At 43.6% G+C, this 21,426-nt stretch overlaps 1 pseudogene; it reads right to left on the bottom strand.

The window, feature by feature from the left end:
- The window catches only part of LOC124409119, a 16,501-nt pseudogene extending 3,922 nt beyond the window's left edge, over positions 1–12,579 (bottom strand).
- Between the last annotated feature and the right edge of the window lie 8,847 nt (positions 12,580–21,426).

The raw sequence follows: 21,426 nt of genomic DNA, 5'->3' as shown, positions 1-21,426 counted from the left end.
TTTTCGGACTCGTACATGCCTGAAATGTACATACTCAATTATGTGCGACCACCTACTTTACTCAGGCTTTGTCTAAACCTCTTCCATTTTGATGCTTCACTCACTCTTCGACCACCAACTGACTGACCTTCGGTCATAATCAACTCCACATTTATAAATAAATCAGCTTAAGTTATAGACCATCAATCCACCAACGTCTCATAAATATGCTCCCAAGAACCATCACTTCCTTCACGAATATCAACTAAAAACACCAAGAAAACCTTCAGGTGCGATCAATTTAAGGGTGAAAAAAGCCTTTGAAAAAATCAATAATCCACAACGAATGTAAGACGGGTAATTTTTGGTTATAATCGAAAAAATGTCGCATTGCAATCAATCGTCGTTCCGCCTGCTTCAGGGGCTATTTGCCAGGCGTGAGAATAATGAATAAGTGATAGTAACGAGGCGATCGACGAAGAGCCACGCGTATTCCGAAGTCCAACCCCTGCAGCAGGGAACCAAGGATGCTCGGTTCATACGCGTCCGTGGCTGCGGCGACTGGCGTGCGGTCGGTATTTTTTCTACATAAAAACGAAACAAAACAGAGTCGACAGAAATTACACGTATAGATGGCATTGATGTATGGCTCGAGCTCGTTTTGATAGATCCAGCGTGGCTCTCGCACTATAATCATTCGTAGTGTTTCTCACCGCCGCCATGAGAAATCCTCCATTATTTTACGCTATATCTTTTTATTTCCCTCTCTCTCTTTCTCTCTGCTTTTTTCTCAGCGTGAGTATCTTTTTTTCCTCTCGTTCGCCGTCTTTTCGACTTCGCCTGCCCTCCTGTCTCGTGCCTCGGCCTGGGATTCCCCTTCAACACTTGCACGCACACACGCGCACACACGTTCATACCGACCCCCCTCCCCCCCCCCCCCCCCCCCGCAATGCTGCACCCGGGGTCATGATGCACCGCAGCCGCCGTTACAATGGAGGATAATAATCTCCTGCCGAATCCTCTCGCCACACACCGCACGAATCGGACCCTTCAAATTTCTCACTTATTTATTATCTTCCCTTTTCTTTTCTCCCTTTTCCTCTTCTCCGCTGCCATGTTTCTACACCCGAAACTCATCGCCCGCGATCGATCGAACAACACCCGGGATAGGTGTAACGTAATACATGCAGGTACCTACGGAAAAATCAAAACTCTACCGTGCGTGGGTCGAACCCCTGAGCCCTGACCTCTGACCCTGATTAAACACTCGTTGATGGTCGGTCGGTATACGACGTTACTCGTAGAGAAGCGGATTAAAATCGAACGAGAAGCGATGGCGGACGAATTCCTCTTTTCTGTGTACAATATCCTAGAAAATCGCTTGCCCCATCAATTTATCTATCGGAGGTTACATCAAATCGGCTCGGATATCGATCAGCAATTTAATTATAGACCGCGGGATCGAAATATATGTATATAACCTACCTGCACACTGAATATGGCCGATATATATATATTGTGCCGCGGAGGTTACGCGGGTATCGCATGTTTGCCTTTACCGTCCAATCTGATATTCTTCTTCCTCTTGGTCCTATACAACGTCGGCTTGCGATTGAAACTTTCGAAATTTACCTCCAATCATCTCGAGTCGATATCAATACGCTGCCGCATCACCTGCCAGGCTAATTATATCCAAACCTGCGGTGCGCACCTTTGACATGTAATATGACAACCGTTTTACCTGACAGAATTTTCTGCCTAATTATTATCATACCTGTGCTCTCTAATCAACATGCACCGAAATAACCGCTGAATGTGCTTGGAGCTCAGTTGCTTATGATGTGGTTTATAACGGTGATATTTTCACGATTTATGTGCATCATGCCTCAACGAAATGGACGAAAAGTGAAATTATTTTTCTTATCCTCAAAACCGTCGTCACGTGTACTTCGTATTCATGTTTTTACTGATTCGTTAAAGAGCAATTTAACAGAAACTTAATCGAAGCTTCGCAGCAATTAAATTCGTCGTTGCCACGTTTTCGGTTCACGTGTGCGATGATTAATTCACTCGATCACAAAAATCCCATGAATCTAAAAAGAAACTTGAGCACATTGGATAGTAAGCTAACTGATCACGTGAAGAGGACCCTGTAATTATCTTCGATATTTTAGAATTCCAATAAATTATTTGAACACAGCTCTTTCCGGATTGAATTACGACCACCGTTCTGTGCGGAGATTTAGCTTCTTTATGCGAAGTAAAACTGTACTCGTAAGTACCGAAAAAATTGAACATTTTTTTTTTAAACTAGAAATCTTTAACAGAACGAGTATCAATTTCATGGAACCAGAAACCATAATAAATTCACTGCTGTATTATTCCACCTACAGAAAATAATGATAATCGAGGTATTTACTGGTTTTTCAAATCCACGTGAAATAGGTTTAATCATTTCATCAGTTTTCCTTAGTTTTCTTCTTTGTTATGGCAAAATCTACAGGCAACATTCTTGAGTGAGCCGAGCTGAAGGATTTCTGCAGATCAGGGATCGACAAAAAAACGAAAATCTGTTCTTGGAAAGTTGAGAGGGATCACGAAGGCCCCCGTCGGTGATTTGATCCACGTCAGGCGTGACACGCACCACGCACCACGGAGGAGGATCTTCCTGCGGGCGAAATGGTACTCCAGAGTTTCATGATTTTTTCTTTTATGCACACTCTTTCTTTCTTTCTTTCTTTCTTTCATTTGCCTTCTTTTCAATTTTTCGTCTTTTTTAGTCCAACTTATTCTTGCGGCCGATGAATATTCTCAAATGTCTTATATATTATATTCACCGAAGAGAATGCACAAACCGCCGCTTTGCCACTGCTGCGTAATTACGTTCATCATCAGCCAAGTTTTAATTTTCTGAATCAAATCCTCGCTCTATACATCAACGCGTGTCTACAAATTGCATGCAGAAAAAAGCTTCTGCAGATAATTTACCGCTTGGCGTCATGTCAAAAACTAACTTGAAACAAACGAATTGAGAACACGAATTGAAAAAAAAAACACTTTATTTGCATCAGAAGTGAAAAATTTGATCGACAAATGCGTTAAAATTTTATGATTCATGACGAAGGTGAATAACACTACCATCGTCAATAATTATTCAAATGATCGTTTTAAGAGAGATTCAATTTTTACTGCAAAGAAGAATAATTGACACTTCTTACAAAAACAGCCGAGACATTTATGAATAACACTACCATCGTCAATAATTATTCAAATGATCGTTTTAAGAGAGATTCAATTTTTACTGCAAAGAAGAATAATTGATACTTGTTACAAAAATAGCCGAGACATTTAAGTAATCTAAAGCTACGTTTTCATATTGTGGAAAATGAACTTGCAATTGTTCAGTCGAAAAATGTCGAATAGATAAATATCCTCCCCGACTCTCTTTGCCGTTTTATGAATTCCTGGCTGTGTGCTGTGCAGATGTTTTTCGCAGCCTGTCCTAATCGAAATAAAGATCACTTTTTACCATTTGTCTTTGAATATGACCGAACCGCGCTTTATACCATCAAGAATTTTCTGGTTCTGGCTAAAATGGTTGCGAATCCTGGTTTTACATACATTTTCAAAACATTATTATAAAAAGAATATAATATTATATAAGAATAAAAACTAAACAAAGGAAATTATGGATAACAAATAAATAAAAAACTAAGTGTGCACGGTTGATGAATATGGACAATAACGCGGTGTTTTTGATTGGGGGTTTGAGGTGACGAAGGGATTAATACAATTACGTTAGGTGCGATGAGGTTAACCTAACTGACCAACGGATTGCGTGATTCTTGAGGGGAACGTGGAAGGATGGGGGAGAATGGGGAGAATGGGGAGAATGGGGGAGGGGGAGGTTTCACGAGGAACGCGTCGTGCCCACCTACTAGACACACGACACGCACCTGGAGACACGCACGCAAGTGCCCGCACCCTCAAAAATCCCAACATAAAGGAGGATATGTATAAAGGTGCTAGGCAAACAACTCAATGCAAATACTTAGCAACGCCACATGGATGAATTCACTTCCCCCATAGTCTCCAGTATTGAAAGCCTGTACGTGCGTGAATCAGGCAAGGAATAGTTTAGAATTATGCGGTATGCAGGTAAACGAGAAGCCATTGCGATAGAAGTGTATTTCGTAAAAACATTATACACGTAACAAAAAAAAACAAAGAATTGAAATAATATCATTTTAGCGATGGGGGAAAAATGTATGGAGAGATCCGCGGATGCTGTGAAAAAAAGCCAATATTAGTACACTTGTACATGGCTGCAGTATGTTTACAACCGACTCAGTACTTCCCACCCCTTCCGGAACGCGGGTGGTGGGCAGGTACGGGCCCACATCGTGGAATCGATAAGGGAGGATATGATATACCTATAAGCGAGCTCAAAATGACATGCTAATACAAACGGAGCCGGACTAACTCGAGACTCGAAGGCGGTGCCCGAAACTCACCCTGAATTCGTGGTTGGTCGGTGTACCGCGAGGGCGGCGCCTCTGTCGGACAAAGATTTATATTCCTGGTTGAAGTCAAATGTGGTTTCTTGCTTGGCGAGTTCCCCGACAACCGCCGGTTCGGGCCCGCCGCTTCTGATCGTCGGCCTCGCCTTACGTGCACCAAAGACTTGGGTATCGTTCAATAAATTTCAACGAGTTATACAACGACAACGCTTCATAACCATCGCTTCGAAATTTCGATCGAAAGCAATTTCTAGCAAATTTTTACTCTGTTATAAACTTTGTTTAGAACCGGTATTAAAACGAAATATGGCTTACGACAATGCGCTTTATTTTCATCAGTCAATTAACTTGTCTTTGATGAATTTTAAAAGTCTTCAAACACATTTCGAACTCCTGAATTCAGAATTAAATCTTATAATTCTTTAATGTCTAAGAAGTCAAGTCAGCGCCAGCAAGACTAAATTCTACTATCAATGTCGTCTCAATGTCCGTCCGTTTTAGTTTACATCAAAACACTGCACTGTCTGTGTGTAGTAAAAAATGGCAATTGCTGGGTGGAAAGGCTGTAATCAGGCTAGTAATTTTTGTCGAGATTTATCCGGTTGACCTGCAGACCTCATTAACCGCATCGATCAAAATCTGTCAGATCCGACACAAATGTCGAGAGAATAATGTGTTTGCGGTATATGAATGTAAACATGAAGGTAATTACGGTTGGTATGTCTACCTATATATATAACAGCACAGAGTTGGAATAGCATGACGCAGACATGCCGTTTGACGAACGAGTCCATAAATTTGGTGGAGGGTATACAGCGAACGGGACAAACTATAGTCGTTTCACTGCAGTTGGGGCTGACGAAGAGAAGAGTTTTCTATTTTTCTTTTCTCTGAACCTTTTTCTCCTTACCGGAGCCGTAAAAACTTGGAGAAAGGATCGAAGATCGTATTATATACATATATACCTAGCGAAGGGGGCGAAAGGATAATATCCAGGATCGCCGGGAGATCCGGGTTAGTTCGGCTCGATCGGCTGCGTTTGGCCGCGGCCATAAGACCGATAACGCCATAAGATTGGACCATAGTCGGTCGTGCATCACTAGAGCCAAGCAAACTCTTGGCAGGATAATAGTATCCTTCTTCCAGCTCTGGAGCTAACGTTCAGGCTGAAGCCACGCCGCGTTTGATTGATAGGCACACCCAGCCTCACTGCTCGAGGTACCGGCTGGCTAGTCGCGAATCGCAAAAAATCACTCAGATGCATCGACGCTGCAACGGGACGACGTTCCGAGGGAATTTGCTCGCATCCTTGAGCCACGTGCTGCAGCCATCTTATTTCTATTCGTGCATCGAAGACTCGAGCGGTTCTCCATTCGAGTAGATCTCTTCCCTTTCAAGTCATCCAGCCCGGGCTTGGGGTGAAGTCCTTTTTAATACCGGCTAGAAGATAGGTAGCCGAATATCACGTTGGTAATGTGACCAGATTATCCCTACGTGTGAAGCATTTCCTTTATCGCAGTAGATCAACTTTAATAACGGTATCAATTCAATTTTATCAAAAGGGTGGTTAGGTTAAACGCCTATAACATAGACGCTGGTGTTTAGTTGGTACATGTGCGATGCTTATTATACTAGCCTGTGCTACTCGATTGAATGATAAATTACTCGCGGTCGTGATTTCGCACCTAAATAGTCACGCCATACTGCTTCACCTTCTCCGGAAACGAACGTTCTGCCTGTATACTGATTAATGTGAGAATGAATCGTTTATCAATCAAATGCCAGCTGTGGTGGTATAGAAAACTATTATGATTAACGGACGAGTTACGAAAACGCTTTCATGATGAAGCTAATATTTCTTTCCCAGTCTCTAATCATCCGGACACACCGAAGCACCGGACTTTTATCGAGTTGTTCAATTCAATCAGTTGAGTAATACAGGAGGTCCTGACCTCAGAGTCACTCGGCTCTAGAGGTTATAAGTATAATGAAAATTCGACTGGACAGGAGGGTAAACAAATGAATGTATCAAAATAACAGGACCTTGCTGCCTTTGATGCCTTTTTGCAAGACGTAAGTTCAGCATTAGGTACCTTCGTTATCGGCAGGTAGCTACGGATAGGGACGAAATTGTGCGAAAGTTTGATTAATGTGAGATATTACGCGGAGATTAGGAACTTCAGTTTATGCACGCATGCAAATGCCTCAGCCACATCGTAACCCAAGTATACATCGACCTCGGATACCGGCTACCTCCGCGTACACCAACCTCCGTGCAAGATCCATGGCGTACAGCCATGAACCATCAGCGGCCGGAAACCATTCCTTCGGCGTCCGGCGGCCGGTTACCTTTCCGGTTTTACGGAGCATGTAAATCTCTACGAACACGCGAACTGTACACCCTGACTGAACTCCTCTACTCTCATTCATCTGACTTGGTTACTCGCTTAAATCCGAATTCGCGCGCAGTTATTATGGAGCAGGATCCTGTCGTAGACTCTGGAGCCGGAAGTCATGCTCAAGAAATTTTTGGGTTATGGTCTAGGATCTTGACCAGAAATCGTTACTCCCATATTTAACGTTCTGACATCAAACAATACTCACCACTCAGGTGACCTGACCTTTAGGGTGGTTTATCGTAAGTAATAAGGATATAGGGTCTAAGCACCAACAGATTACCAGTTACGCGGATAAAATCACTTGCAGTGAATCATTACAAGGATGTAGTGTCATAATGAGTATGTTGGAACGGTAATTTATTTTACGTTTCTGACCGTAAAACTAGGCGGTTCTGCGATTGCATGAACCAAGTAAGTAATGAAACGAAAAGAAGACTACACGAGATCCGGGAAGACCGCCTTCTTTGCGTCGCCGAAAATCGTCGTACCTACTCACGAATGGACCCTTCCCTTGAAACCTCAAAAATGTTAGGTTTCCTCTCATTTTCCGTTTCCCTCCCTCCATTCGATAAACTGGGACTCCACGATCTTGGAATAAATGGTAGGGGGACACTCGGAAATGAGCATCACGCGGATATAGAACGAGACGGTATAAGGTAATAACACAGGAGGACCCAGAAACGAAGGAATAAAGGCACAATTATTATCGGTGGTGGTCGCAGGTTGCCGCGGTGTGGATGGAGAAGTCGGCGTCTGCATCGGTGTAGAGAGTCGACGGACAGATGGACTGACTAACGGACGGACGATTGGACGGGCAAGCAGACAGACAGACAGCTAGCGCAGGGGCCTTCTTCTTCTTCTTCTCCGACTTCGAGAGGCCCGGGTCTCGCGCAATTAGGGGGGCCCCAACAGCCCGCCAACCCCAGTATTATCCCCAATTATCTGCGTACTTTGAGGTTGGGCCTTCGTCCCTGAAGGGCACACGGGCCCCGCACTCGGGGGGCTTTCGCCGCGCCGCGTGTAGCCGCGAGGCTCGCATCCACGCCGAGGAACGAAGAGTGCAGCGACGATACCACGAAGATTCAGGACCATTATGTGGCGTCTACGTTAGTGCTGCACTGCCAGGGACCCGAGGATACCCTGAATCGTGAACTACACGGCTGCAAGCGATGCCGCAAGGGCCCAAAATCATCTGGGACCAGGGCGACCTCGTCGCAGTCCACAAACCGCGAGCCGTTTCACTGATTTGAACCAGTTCTTCCCCTGTTATATCATCCCTCTTCGTGTCAAGGTCAAAGGTAGTACTTCGACAGTGGCACTTCATCCGAAACGGAGTATGTCGGACAGATAAGACAGCAAAGACGTTGTCACGTAATTCGATGTCGTTTGGTTGGTAGCAGAGAGTGGATTCCTCATTATAGTTGTACAGACCACTTGAACTAGTCTATGAGTTTAATCGCATCGTTAGTTATAATCACAATACAAGTCTGCTAAAATCACTACCGTAATACAAATGTTTGAATGATTGTCTTTTGAAAGAATTTCAAGTTTTGACCCCCACCATTTGGGATCCGTACACGTAGCACACGCCGTGATATCGCGACAGAAAATTTCGTACGTTACTTGGAGGTTTCAAAGGGTCTATAAACAGCAGCTGCGACATTTGCTCGTGTGATTACTCTATTACGCGAAAGAAGTAATCTATATGGAGATTCTAACTGAATTAGTACCTATGTTTTGCCCAATGAAATAAAATTGGATCCTGAAAGTCGTTTGTCGTTGCGTCGTATACCTATATATACTTTCGTGCTTTTCTCCTTTTTCATTGCATATTTGAAACGGAACGCTAAGAGCGGCACAAAACCTAGGCCCAATGCAGCCCGCCCCGTCCTAAGAGCGCCCTTTAATTACTCGGTGTTTTACGACCCGGGTGCCGCGAATGTCATTTGTTTGCTCAAACACGCCGGAAGTTCGAGCTAATTGATTATCTGCTAATTTGTACATCGCCTGTTTAGAAGACCCGCTGGACTCTGCTCCGGTTTGCGTCTGTTGCGCTTAATATTCCGCCTATACACTCCGTTTTCCCCTCAATCTCCCGGCGCTTTTTTCTCACTTTTTCCGTACTCAGCATTCTCGAGCTACCGACGTGGTCGTCCAATTAACCAAACCAGTAATTAAGCTACGTCGAGACCTATTCTTGCGCTCTCGCAGTGACAACAGAGGCAAATTTGTACCTACTACCTGCGAACCAACGACTTTGTACACTCGAATTATTCATTCCCCGTCAGTCCCATCACTCGTTGTACCCCCCATGAGACTCGGAGAACCGAAATCTTTGAATATGGAAACTCGATTGTTTTCCTTGTAAATTTAAATTGACAATTTTTGGAACGTTGTATAGAAATACAGCGGAACCAAACTTTCGTTCATTAAATTGTTGTAGACCATCAAGAACCGATAAGTAAACGGTGACCGAAAAGCGAAGACCGTGTTGATCCCAATATTAATCATGAAATAATCAGGGTGCAACTTGCAGGGGTGTAATATAATGTATAATTAGCTTGACTCTGGCATAATTTCGTTCACCCCGAAAATTGTGCAAGAAAACAAAGGTTACGGACTGCGATTATACCATCCGATCATTGAACCCGCTCACGGACTGACTAGATATAAGTGTTTCTATAAGAAGTAGCGACTATTATTCCGTTAGAAAGTGTGCCAAGTGATGCATAGACAAATATTCGGGCAAGCGAGTGCTAGATGCTGAAGCAATCTTCGTACGAAAGACCTTCAAGGTCCCAATGGGGAAACGTAAATTGGCCTCGATTCAGTTTCGACGAGATGGTAATTCGAATCCATTTTCAACGAAAAACGAAGAAGTTCAGCACAAGATGTAGTTAGTGAAAAAAACGATTTGGTTGACATCGATAGTCTTATACAGTTCCTGAAAAAAATGCAAAGCAACCCTCTAAGCAGAAGCTGTACATATAAGGAAAAGGAGACTGAGTCACAAATCACACGTCCTGTATCCAGAGACAGGAAGAACTACAGCAAGGATCTTGATCCGCGTTCCGAGAACCACAGACGTATCCGAAAACATATCTCGAAGGAAAAGAGGAGCCAGACATCCTAAATGCGAGGACAGGAAGCGATCGGAGGCGCCGCTCTGCCGCCGAGACAAAATCCGACCGTCCCGTCGTCCCCGTCGTCCTGATCCACCTCCTCGCCTGTCCTGGGGGCAGGTTTTGCCCCAAAGCTCCGAGACGAAAAGAGGAAAGGACGGCGAGACTGGACCGCTGCGAAGCATAAACAGAGAAGGAAATAGAGGACCGCAGGACGTGGGGCGTAACCCGGCGATGCGGCGCCTTTTCAAAGCGGACTTCTCAGTCTTCTCTCTCGTGCGGTATACGAAGAGGACGGTGAATGGGGATGGAGGGAGGGAGGGGGAGGGGGGGAGGGCGTTATGCCGAAACTGGGAGCCCGCGAGATAAGATCCTCTCGTTATCGACTCGGCTCCTGTGCCCGTCGGCTAAAACTATCCTGGCTAAATTAATTGGGCCTGATCCCTGACGGGTTTTGCTTATGCGCTCGAAAATCGGATACTCTTTTCGAGCTTCGAATAGAGTTGTGTCAAGGCGACCCTCTTGCATCGTGTGATAGAACGTGATCAAGAGTTTAATCTCTGCACTCGACGAGGAACTTATAGTAATGAATAATCAAAGAATGAAGCACGCGATGTTATGGAAGCGTGGAAATTGAGGTTGATCCTGTTCCGCAAAGGATCTAGTGAAACCGCAAATCAGAATGAATACCCGAGCCATCTGGGGTGGCATCAGGACGGTCATAATAATTAATACATGCCTGCAGTTTGCAGAGCACGAACTTCACAGGTGATCTGGAACTACGATGACGCATTATAATGCAGTGTAATTATACTTGTGGAATTTCATTGTTTTCTTGCTTGAATATCTTTGTTTTTCTACACCGAGGATGTGACCGTCTTCGATACTAATATCGCGTGATTCGACGGTTCTTTGTTCCTCTTCTCAATATCGCTACTTTATAACAAACTGTAGGTAGGTATCCCATGGCATGCTGCACGCGAGGTATTCACGCATGTATCCTCGAAGGCGAATCAAATTCCTTGGGATCCTCTTCGCCCAGAATTCATATCGACACTCAGCGATCATATGTACCTGGTTGCATGCTTTAACTTTCACCGAACACTGTGACACGCGGAAATATGACTTGTTATTTCATCCCGGCAGCATGACAGGTGAAGTGCATCGCATTTGCACTTTATCGAAAAGTAGAAAGAAGAGAGAAAGAAAAGAACGAAATTTTTCGACGCTAATAATCTCGTTCAGTAATTCGAATTTATGTGTTATAAATGAATAGCGTAAAGCCTAATACTCGGTTATTGTTGCTTGGAGTGCACGCGTGCGCGTCTATATCCAAGTCGACTCGTGCAGGCCGGAGGAATTCATGAGCGCAAATAAAGTACAGAAAATGGCCCGTTACCAGCTGCAGCAGGCCCATCCCCCAAAAACCAGCAGACTGTGCAGTGTATAAATCTTTCGGGACAGTGATGCCCTGCGGTTGCCGCGGGGCCCAACTGGGACCGAAGGCTGCAGCCGCCGCGCGATTCGACGCCGTCAAGTTTTACGTCGCGTTCTTCTTGGAGGGCTCGAACCAACCTACGAGATCGCAACGGTCTGGACTAAAACGTATTGAGCTAATCTAATCTTCGTGTTGAAGAGAAGTCGGAAAAATTCAAGTCCAAGAATTTGTTCGAACTCAATTTTGCACAAATGAATTTTGCGACGAAAACAGGAGATTGTTTCCAAGACTATATAGTTCAATTTATGCTCCAAAATTTTTCAATATGGGTGTTACACGCAAACGCCTGTTTTACACATGCACTTGTCAAGTGTAGGCAAATGGGTTGGCGATTAGATATTTTTTGCTTGTTGTGTAAATTCTTATAACGTTTTTTAACTTCATGAATTTTACAAACTTCGAGTTATAGGCCAAATTTGAGAAAACATGAGATTGCGAACTGACGGGATAAATAATCAGGAAAGCATAGTGTGTGTCCAGAATATCATAGAAAATGAACTGTCTTACAGCAGAAAATATGATACAAGGAAGCTTACCATCATTCCAACAATTTGAAGTACGCCGCGGGAAATATACAAACTGTCCTCTTCAAACTTCACTACACACGTCTTTATTTTGCAATAATTTTCAAGACAAATATTAAGCTACCTAAAATTTTCTTCAATCTCTGAAAAGAATTAGAATTTACACAAGTCGCCACCACCATGGCTGGGAAAAAGCAATTATACGTCAATTTTTATTTTGCATAAAAAAAGTTTGTTGCCTATATTCTCCATTTTTTCCAATCTCCATTCCCCATTCGTTTCAATGAGTTCATTGAACTATTTCTTAATTCTGGTTCTGAACACTTTATGGCTTGGTAATGTTTATGAAACGAGCTTGCAATTTGACGTACTGGCAAAATAGAATAAGGTTCACTTACGCAAGTATTTTCGGATCCATAGATTTCAACAGCAAGCAAATTATCGTGCTTCCTCGGAGATTAGAGACTGTGAAAGACTAGCGCGCGAATTACCACCTCTACGAAAAATGGAATAACTCAGAGACGGCGAGTCGGCCATGTTTGCAACGGTGCTGAAGTACTTTCACGATCACAGGGTACATGTGGAGTGAATTTTTAGTGAGAAAAAGGTGTGCTAAATCACAGCAGATCGAACGCGATACGGGCGAAAATATCCGGTGGTGAAAAGAAAGAACCGTCGAAGAAACCCGCCTCATGCAGAAGGGTATAACGTACTCGGACTCGGAATATATCCCGCGGGAGCTGCACGAGGGGCAGGTGTAAAGCGTTGCCGCAGTAGAAGCCAACTGATCGCGTATAACAACGCCCGATAAAATTGTTGCTTTTCCACCAAAAATGATCATCCTCGTTGTTGTTGTTTTTTTCCCAGTGAAAAAAAGGAGTACAAAATTGTGGTAATTTAGTCCCCACCATGATCAGCCGCCTCCGCCACTCTTGCCCGCCACTTGACGATGCGGCGCCGATCGAGCCGAGGCCCTCGCGAATGGACAATTATGGTTCGATATATGCTCGCGTCCACGCATTTATATACACGCGTGTCTGTGTGCACGGGGGATAACTACCTGTATACCTATGAGGTTAATAACAGGAGTAATTTCACAAATGTGGTCGACCCGTTGGAACCTATTGGTCCGCGTCATCCTCTCCAAAGTCAATCGAGGTTCCAATAGCGAGCCATTTGTCATCTGCAACTATTCAATTGACGAAATTTGCGGCTAATTCTGCAAACCCTGAAATCCACCGCACTGCAGTAACGCTTTTCATCGACAAATTTTTTGCACTGGATGCCGGAGCACAGCCCTGGAGCTACACCAGCTGTACGTTTTCACCGAAGAACCGTCTGCGTGGAACAAATTCTTACACACACGCGCACTCCCCGAGAGGGCCTCAGCATCGTTCTCTCGATCCGGCCATTTACCCCCTGAAACTACCGATTTCACGTTGTACTTTTAATTTATCGGACTGCCGGACTTTTAGAGCACTCTGTCCATTATGCAGGAACGCGTCCCGGGATAAATCGTTGACACTTTTAGTAGCGTGCGTGAGTAAATTGCGAGAGAGAATGAAGAAAAAAGTGGATAATTGATGGTATGCTAGACGTGCATACCGCAATGCGAATGCTGATATACGTGATCCGTATGTGAATCTCGGGTATGACTTTCAAAATGGCACTTGTCACGGTTACGATAACACGGAGTCGGAGGCAGGAGCCAGTTTTCGAAGTTTCAGGTTTTATACTATTCACAACTGAATATTCTGTGAGGCACGATGCGGTTCTCCGCCACTCGGGGAACTTGCCTGGCGCTTAACCGGCCGAGAGGGGCATACTATGAAATTAGTATAATCACGATCAAAATTACCGGAGTTCTGCCGCAGAACCACCAACCGCCGCTCAAATAGCGCGCCTCGCAGTCGCCAATCAGCGAACCGGGATCGGCGGCCATCTTGCACTGAACTCGGCTACCATTGGACGACTCAAATTACCGCGAAAGTGGATAATGCGCGCGAGAAATTAACTTTGTTACCCGCTTTGCTTTGCTCCTTTATTATTCCAGTCTCAAGAACAACGAAGGCTGTCGATAGCTGCGGACCGCTACTGCGGAACGATGCTCAGAATATTATCTATAAGCATGAGATTTCGCTACTTCTTACCGCCTAGTTTCACAATCATCGTCATCGATTGTTTGAATCTCTACTTGCAGTTCAACTCAAATGAACCAGAAATTCGTTTTACGATTCGTGGAGACTATCTTGCAAATTCTTACCTTGAACTTGCTTCGATTTACATTCTTGCTGAATTCAGATAAGGAAGAGAAAAAAAACTACGCAGTGACAAGCCAGAGACCAGAAAGGACATACCATTAGCATCCAGGCACGGGTTTCGACGGGGAATGAATGTACTGATAATTTCGAATTTTATCGAAATAAATATTCGTTTACAGGATCAGAAGTTGAAAACATGACTAACCAGCCTAGAAACTGTAATCGAACATCCTGAGTCGCTTTAATGTATTAGCAATTCTCAGTTCCAATTTCCTTAATTTTTTTTCCTTTAAGATAATGAAATATGAGATGATGCCAGGGTGTGGTAGATGCAGTGTGTTAAAAGCGTCGAGGTGAAAATCAGCCTCAAGATAAAACGGCAGCTCGCTCATTAGCAGCGTATAATCAGAATAGGACAACCAAAGTCTGCCTCATCGCCGGGAGAGACACTTCTCTGGATGAGAGGGTTACAGTTAGATGTAGGTACTCATGAAGAGAATAAATATCACGCTAGAGTGTCGGAGGAGTTGTATAAACAATTAAACGGCCCCTCCTCCGGGGCCGGTCAGCGTCGCAAACGGAGGAAACGCAGAGTCCAGATCGCAGCGGAAATAAGGAGACGGAGAAACTGCATGGAACACGAAGCACGAATACGCATGGACGCAGAACGAGAACGCAGGAGGCAGGAGGCAGGAGGCGGTCTCGTTCGAACGAGAAGGCTCGCGGCTAGGGCGGAAACGCTCGCAGCTATACGCACCGGAATATATTTTAACATCACGCTATATGGTATCGTGGGCTGCATACATACGCACATACCTATATCGGGTATAAAACATTTATTTGTATAATTATATGGTAGCGCTGCAACCGCGGGAGCTGCTGGCCTGCGTGCCGGCCGAAAGATTCCGGAGATATTAAAAACTATAGAAGAGCTACTATGTGTGGATCCCGAGAGGGCTCGATCTTCGTTATCCAAGGGTGGAAATCGCACGCTGAACCCTCCTTGAAATTTCCTCTCCCGATTAGCCCATCTTCATTCGGTATCTGCACGGATCAGAAATTCATTCGGCAGGTCCTCGATTTCTCTTAGGATCAGCTCCTCGCCCGTCGGATGGTTTCCAGACCCCGCCAGTTTCGTCCAGGCGACGGCAAACGTCGTTCAACTATACAGTGTCCTGCGGTGATCTGTTTTATCTGTATACGAAGCTGAAACAGACACAATTATTTTATATCAATGGGGGTTGTGAAATGTTCACATTGATCTTAAGCTCATTTCTTTCAGCTACGAGTTCCTGTCTTTTCGTATTCGATGATGTGGTTTCGGGTAACTATCACGATTCGATGACAACTGAAATTTTAAGCTATGTTATCTTGTTCACATATATTACAGCATTCATTCGTCTTGTGTACCCGTTGGATTTTCTGTGGTTCTTCTTTCGCCTGTACTTCAAACTTTCTAGATGGTTACTTGCATACTTGCTCTCAACCTGGGGCAGGTTATTTTACACTATGAAGATTTCCGCGAGTGATACTCCGTATCTATTTCATGGGATCATTAATTTGCTTGCGTAATTCTAGAGCAACGGGGTTTTTGTGTCAGCGTTCTTGCAGTGCCAGGTGAAATGGTGAATAAACCCCACCTGCTTTTTTCTAAACACGACTCTTATTCGTAGGTTTGAATCCTTGGCTTTCCATGACAAAAGCAGCAGCGACCAAGGCCCCAAAGTCATCAGTGAAAGGTAGCACCATGGCAGTGAATTACCATGATCAGAGTGCTGAAATAGCCATTCATCTTAATTAGTCCGTCATAACTTCAATATCACAAAATCTAGCGAATACCAGTCTATAACTGACAACACAATAAATTGATCTCCACCGTGGAAAACATCGTCCTTTTTGTCACCCAAGAGCAGCGCAAGGACCGGGTTGAAGAACGCGGCGTCAGGACGTCGGGCGCGCCATCCGCGAAGGATCGAGTGCTTAAGGTTCTCCTCGACGCCGAGCGCCGCGATTGCCTTGGGCGTCGGTTGCAGCAGCGGGTCTAGCCACCGCTCTGTCCTCTGTAATTATATCGTATACGTACTACCCTCCGTTCTTCCTTGTTGCTCCTCGTGTATTTTGTTCGAAGCTGGTCCTGCCCGGGGCCAAAGATGCGCTCGACAGTCTGCTTCGAAGGCCTTCGGAGAACGGGCGAGCTCTGCTCTCGCCAACGTTCCTCAGGCCCTCCCAACATCGGACCAAAATGACTAACTGCACCTCGTACTAGCGTCCAAAGTTCCGTACAGAGCGATTCAAAATGTAATATTTTCAAGCCAGCTATACCACACTTGTAACGTACAGTGTTTCGTTTCTAGCTGCATAATTCTTGCACCCGGTTGCAAATGCTTCATCTTATATTCTCAAGAGCTCTTCTTGAATCTTACGAAAGCAGATTACGAAACCGAATTGACTATGCCATAACCATATCGAGTACAGATGACTAGATTAAGACTCTTTCAATATCTTGTACACGTAATAGGGGTCATTGATGTTCGTTGTTATTACATTACACAAGGTGAAGATGGCTTACGATTCTACCGACATGAGCGTGTAAGAGTACGGTGTTGTACCAAGGTCGTAAATATTTTTTCATGTGTGCAGAGTTGTCGTTTGTCAGATCCCGTGACGTCATTGCGGTGGGAGTTATCGCGAGGGAATAAACATTTCCACCCGATGATGTATGCAGGAAGATACGTGCATGCATTATACATGCTGGGTGTACCTGTAAATAAGTTTTTGCGAAACTTATACGGCATGAAGAGAAGGCCCACTCGTGTGGGAAGGCTTGTATGGATTACGGAGGAGGGCTTCACGCAGCCGCGGCGCTGATACAGTAAGTGGTGTTGTAAAATACTGCCGGTCAGCACGACAACTTTCGTTTAAGTGCCAAAACAGATTTTTAATTGTAGGTCAAGAGCTGCGGGTTAGTAATTATTCTCAACTAAATAAAGTGGAATTATTCATCTATCCGATGGGACGACGGAAACCACGAAACGTTGATTCAAGATTAAACTATATAATACCTATAGCCCGATCATATTTCAGAAAGATTAAGTTCAGCCTAGATTCCACCCGAGTGACAAACTTCCCAGCATTTTCCCAGCCGCCATAACTACAAAGTCTTCGCACCATCAACAAGCGCAAATTACTAACCTGATAAATATCGACATTGAAGAAATGCCGGTAAATTAACCGCACCTTCTCAGTCTGATTAAAACATTTTTTTATGTACCTCGGGATCGATTAATCGAACCCCACTCCAGTGTCTAACTATAGCCCTTTTTTATTCACTGATTAGCTTGTTCAAGACTTATCAAATGCGTACCAATGGGATATGTGATTTGCGAATGTCCAAATGATTCTAAATCAAATATCCATCGGTCACGACTCGGTCACAACTGTACAGTGTGCCTTAAAATGGATTACCTACGGTTGATTGGTGAGCAATTCATAGGCATCTTACAGGGTTCACGAAAGCTTCACCTAATCGATCTTCATCCTCGAATAACTACAGAAAAGTGGTTTACCGAATGATGAGTGACATTCAACAAGAGAAGTTAGCGTACCTCCGTAAGCTGACCAAGACTCCACATTGCACCTTCTGCAAAAAAGAAAAAACGTTTGTGACACCATAATTGTTCCATGAACGTAAAAACCTCTGCAGGGAAATGAAACTCTTCGAAATCGAAACGAGAATGGAACAACGGAACGCCAATGCACTCACACACATATCTTGGCTGAGTTCTTCAAATTCCGCAGGACAAGTCAAAACGCGGTGGAGTGGCAGCTGGCGGCCATTAATCTAATATTGTGGTCGCCGACGCCCCCGCAAGTACACGCTCGCGTGCACAACCGGCCCTCGCGCCCTCTTCCTGCCTCTCCTTCGCCCCCCGCTCGCCACATCCCTTAACCGACTTGCCACACACCCTGGACTGTTGGGGGAGACGGCAAGCACGCGGAAACGAAGCAACGCTAATGCGGAATCAATGCAGGGGCTGCCGACTGCTGATGAGGGAAGATTAAGGGCGGGGGGAGGGGGTGGGAGGCAGTTAGGTGTGACGACCAAAATCGACTTTATACTTTCGCACCTCGCGGTCTTTTAAACACTGAATTTCAATCAAAGATGCGATGCTGCAAAAAGTGTCAAGTCCCTTTGGATCATGAATCTTCAAGACACTTAGAAGCTTGTGCCTCACCTTTCAGGTACTGAAGAGTTTGATTACTAATTGTGAGACAAATCCTGTAATTTCTTACATCGCATGAAATTTTTCACAGTGGAATGTGTTGATCATAATTTCATTTCGTCATCGTCATTCCAAGAAACGTGGCAGTTTTCAAGAAATACTTGTTACTCAGAAAGTCATTTCTGCAGAATCGTTTCAAAGCCCATCGAAGAGGGCGTTGTGTCTGTGTCTAGGCATATCGATCGAGCACTAGAATTGAACTTCTTTGGCAGAAGCACCGTCATTAGCTTCCAGCGGGGAAAGAATAATTCCAATCGTAGCCAAGGTGCACGCCAAAGGTGCATCAGTTGGATTTAGCGTGAGGCGCCGCAGCCGTTGATTGTTAAGCTGGCGTCGGACGAGGCGGAGTTTCTGACTTGGCATCGGTAATGCTTTCGAATCTCAAGCTACACCGTTAATAGCTAACCACTATAAAACTGAGCTGAACATTTTTGTTTCTTGGAATCTGCCGAGTTGAAGATACGCTTCAGCAGCTCCTCAACTTTGCGGATTCGACCATTAGATGATTGCAGAATTTGATCGATATGTCATGATACTGTAGTCAGCCTCTAACGTTGAATATTAGTAACGGAATATTCAATATCCTTGCAACTATAACATACATATTTAAGGGATGAAAGCATCAGGTAACCTTTATGTAAAGTAAAAAGTCTGTATCTGGCAATCAGATTGAGATTCGTTCGGCTGCGATAAGATCGCTACAACCGTGACTAACGAAAGGCGCCAAGACCGCCTTCCGCCGAAGACCCTATTCAGATTGGCAACTCGCGATTTGCGATCAGGAGGCGTGCATATGGATTAAAATTTACTTTGCAAGACTCGGCTCGTTACGCGAATGGATTTTTATTATTCCTCTGGCAGTCGGATGACCCCGAAGGGTTCTTAAAGGGTTCGTTAACTGTCGATACTAATTAGGATGCCATGGGGTTGGGATGTAACACCTGCCAACAGGGTCAAATGTGAAACAAACACAATTAGAGTCTACAACCAGTAATCAAGCGGTGACTTGCAGTTCATAATCGCTTTAGTCGATTATACGATATAGTATCATACGCTGTAAATTCGTCGGCATACCTTCATACGAAGAAATGGTCAACGAGGTCAATTATTGCACGACGAACAAGTAGCATTTAACATCAAACATGAAAATTATTTATGCAATATCACAAAAGGCTAAATCGCAATTTGAAAACTCTCCTTAAGATTCTAATCGCGGTACCTATAATAGTCGCTAATTAAGTACATAATAGGAGCTGAATGACTAGTAGCGACTTTACTCAAAATTAACTATATTATATAAAATAGTAACGTGGAAAATTTAATGCAGCATATTACAAACTGCTTTATTGAAATTTTTGGTGGATGAATTAGGCCTAATTTATATATCATTAAATTCACTTGCAGGATAACTGAGTTCATTCCCAGAACTTCAAATCAAACACCATGCAAAATATACTGTTTTACCGACGGAAAATGAATTATTCTGGAAATGTGAAAAAAATCACTTGACAATGTTAATGTTGATGATTCTGATTGATGTATTCCCGAAATATTCCCTAACTTGTCGATATACTCGGAATCCATGGATTTTTATAACCGACTGAACTGCAGAGTAGCGGGCTCTGTCCGTAGCTTCGTAAAGTCTTTGGTGCAACACTAATTTACCAACACTTTATATGAAATACCTACAGACACGCTACAATACCGATCCAAATTGGACACATTATCTACCATTTGTATAAGCTACTGAACATTTCCCTGAACACCAATATTAAAAACATAAAAATTTTTTTCCATAGAAATTTCAACGTTCCTTTAGTTCCTGTACCAATTAATTATTATTTTTTTTTTAATATTCCTTGCTCAAACTAATAAGTAGTTTCGATTCAATCGGTGTTTTCATCGCTATTCATTCACTATTTTTTAACCCCTTGCCGTGCCATTTAGCCGACGAAACTCAGGCCCAAATGTTACGCGTCAACGCGTGGTAAACAGATCAGACTGATGCGCGAGAAAGGTCTCAATACGAGCCGAAATGTAAATGCCTTTGATATAGACACTTTTGCATGATACTGCTGTTGTGGAAATAAACTCTAATACCTTTTGTATTTTTTATTCATTTGTAATCGATTCACTACATTATAATTATTATACTATATTATATTTTATAATCGATAACAGTTACAAAATTATATTTCACGAATTCAATAGAACAGTTCAACAGAAATCCTTGCTCGTGATGCTCATGTTTGATCCGAGTCGACACCGTTTCTACAGAGCACCGTTTCCACAGACTTCTTTTCTACAGAGTTCGTTTCTACAGAAAATATTTTAGGTCTATTGGAGTCAACACCGATTCTACAGAAACCGTTTCTACAGAGCACCGTTTCTACAGAGTTCTTTTCTACAGAATTGCGACATGCAGTTCGTTTCTACAGAATTTAGATTTGGAAGTTCGATTCTACAGAATTCGGTCGTAGATATTCGTTTCTCATACATTTAATTGTAAATTTCGTACATTTCGATTTAAATTAGTTTAATCTAATTTAATTTGATTTAAATTATTTGACCGACACTTGTAGAAACGAAACGGACTTGCAGACCTGAATTTTGTAGAAACCATATCTGTAGAAACGAATTCTGTAGAAACGATCCTGCCCCCGCAATTTTGTACAAACGAACTCTGTAATAACGAACTTTGTAGAAAATATCTTCTATAGAAACGAACTCTGTAGGAACGAACTGTGCAGAAATGATATCTGTAGAAACGATCCTGCCCCTTTGACCCGACTATCTATTTACGAGCCTAGCTCGTGATATTCATGTCTGGGCCAAAATTT

This window comes from Diprion similis, chromosome 8 (genome assembly GCF_021155765.1).
Source record: "Diprion similis isolate iyDipSimi1 chromosome 8, iyDipSimi1.1, whole genome shotgun sequence".
Taxonomy (NCBI): domain Eukaryota; kingdom Metazoa; phylum Arthropoda; class Insecta; order Hymenoptera; family Diprionidae; genus Diprion; species Diprion similis.
Note: the sequence above shows the minus strand (reverse complement) of the source record. Positions and strands in the feature narration are given on the sequence as shown.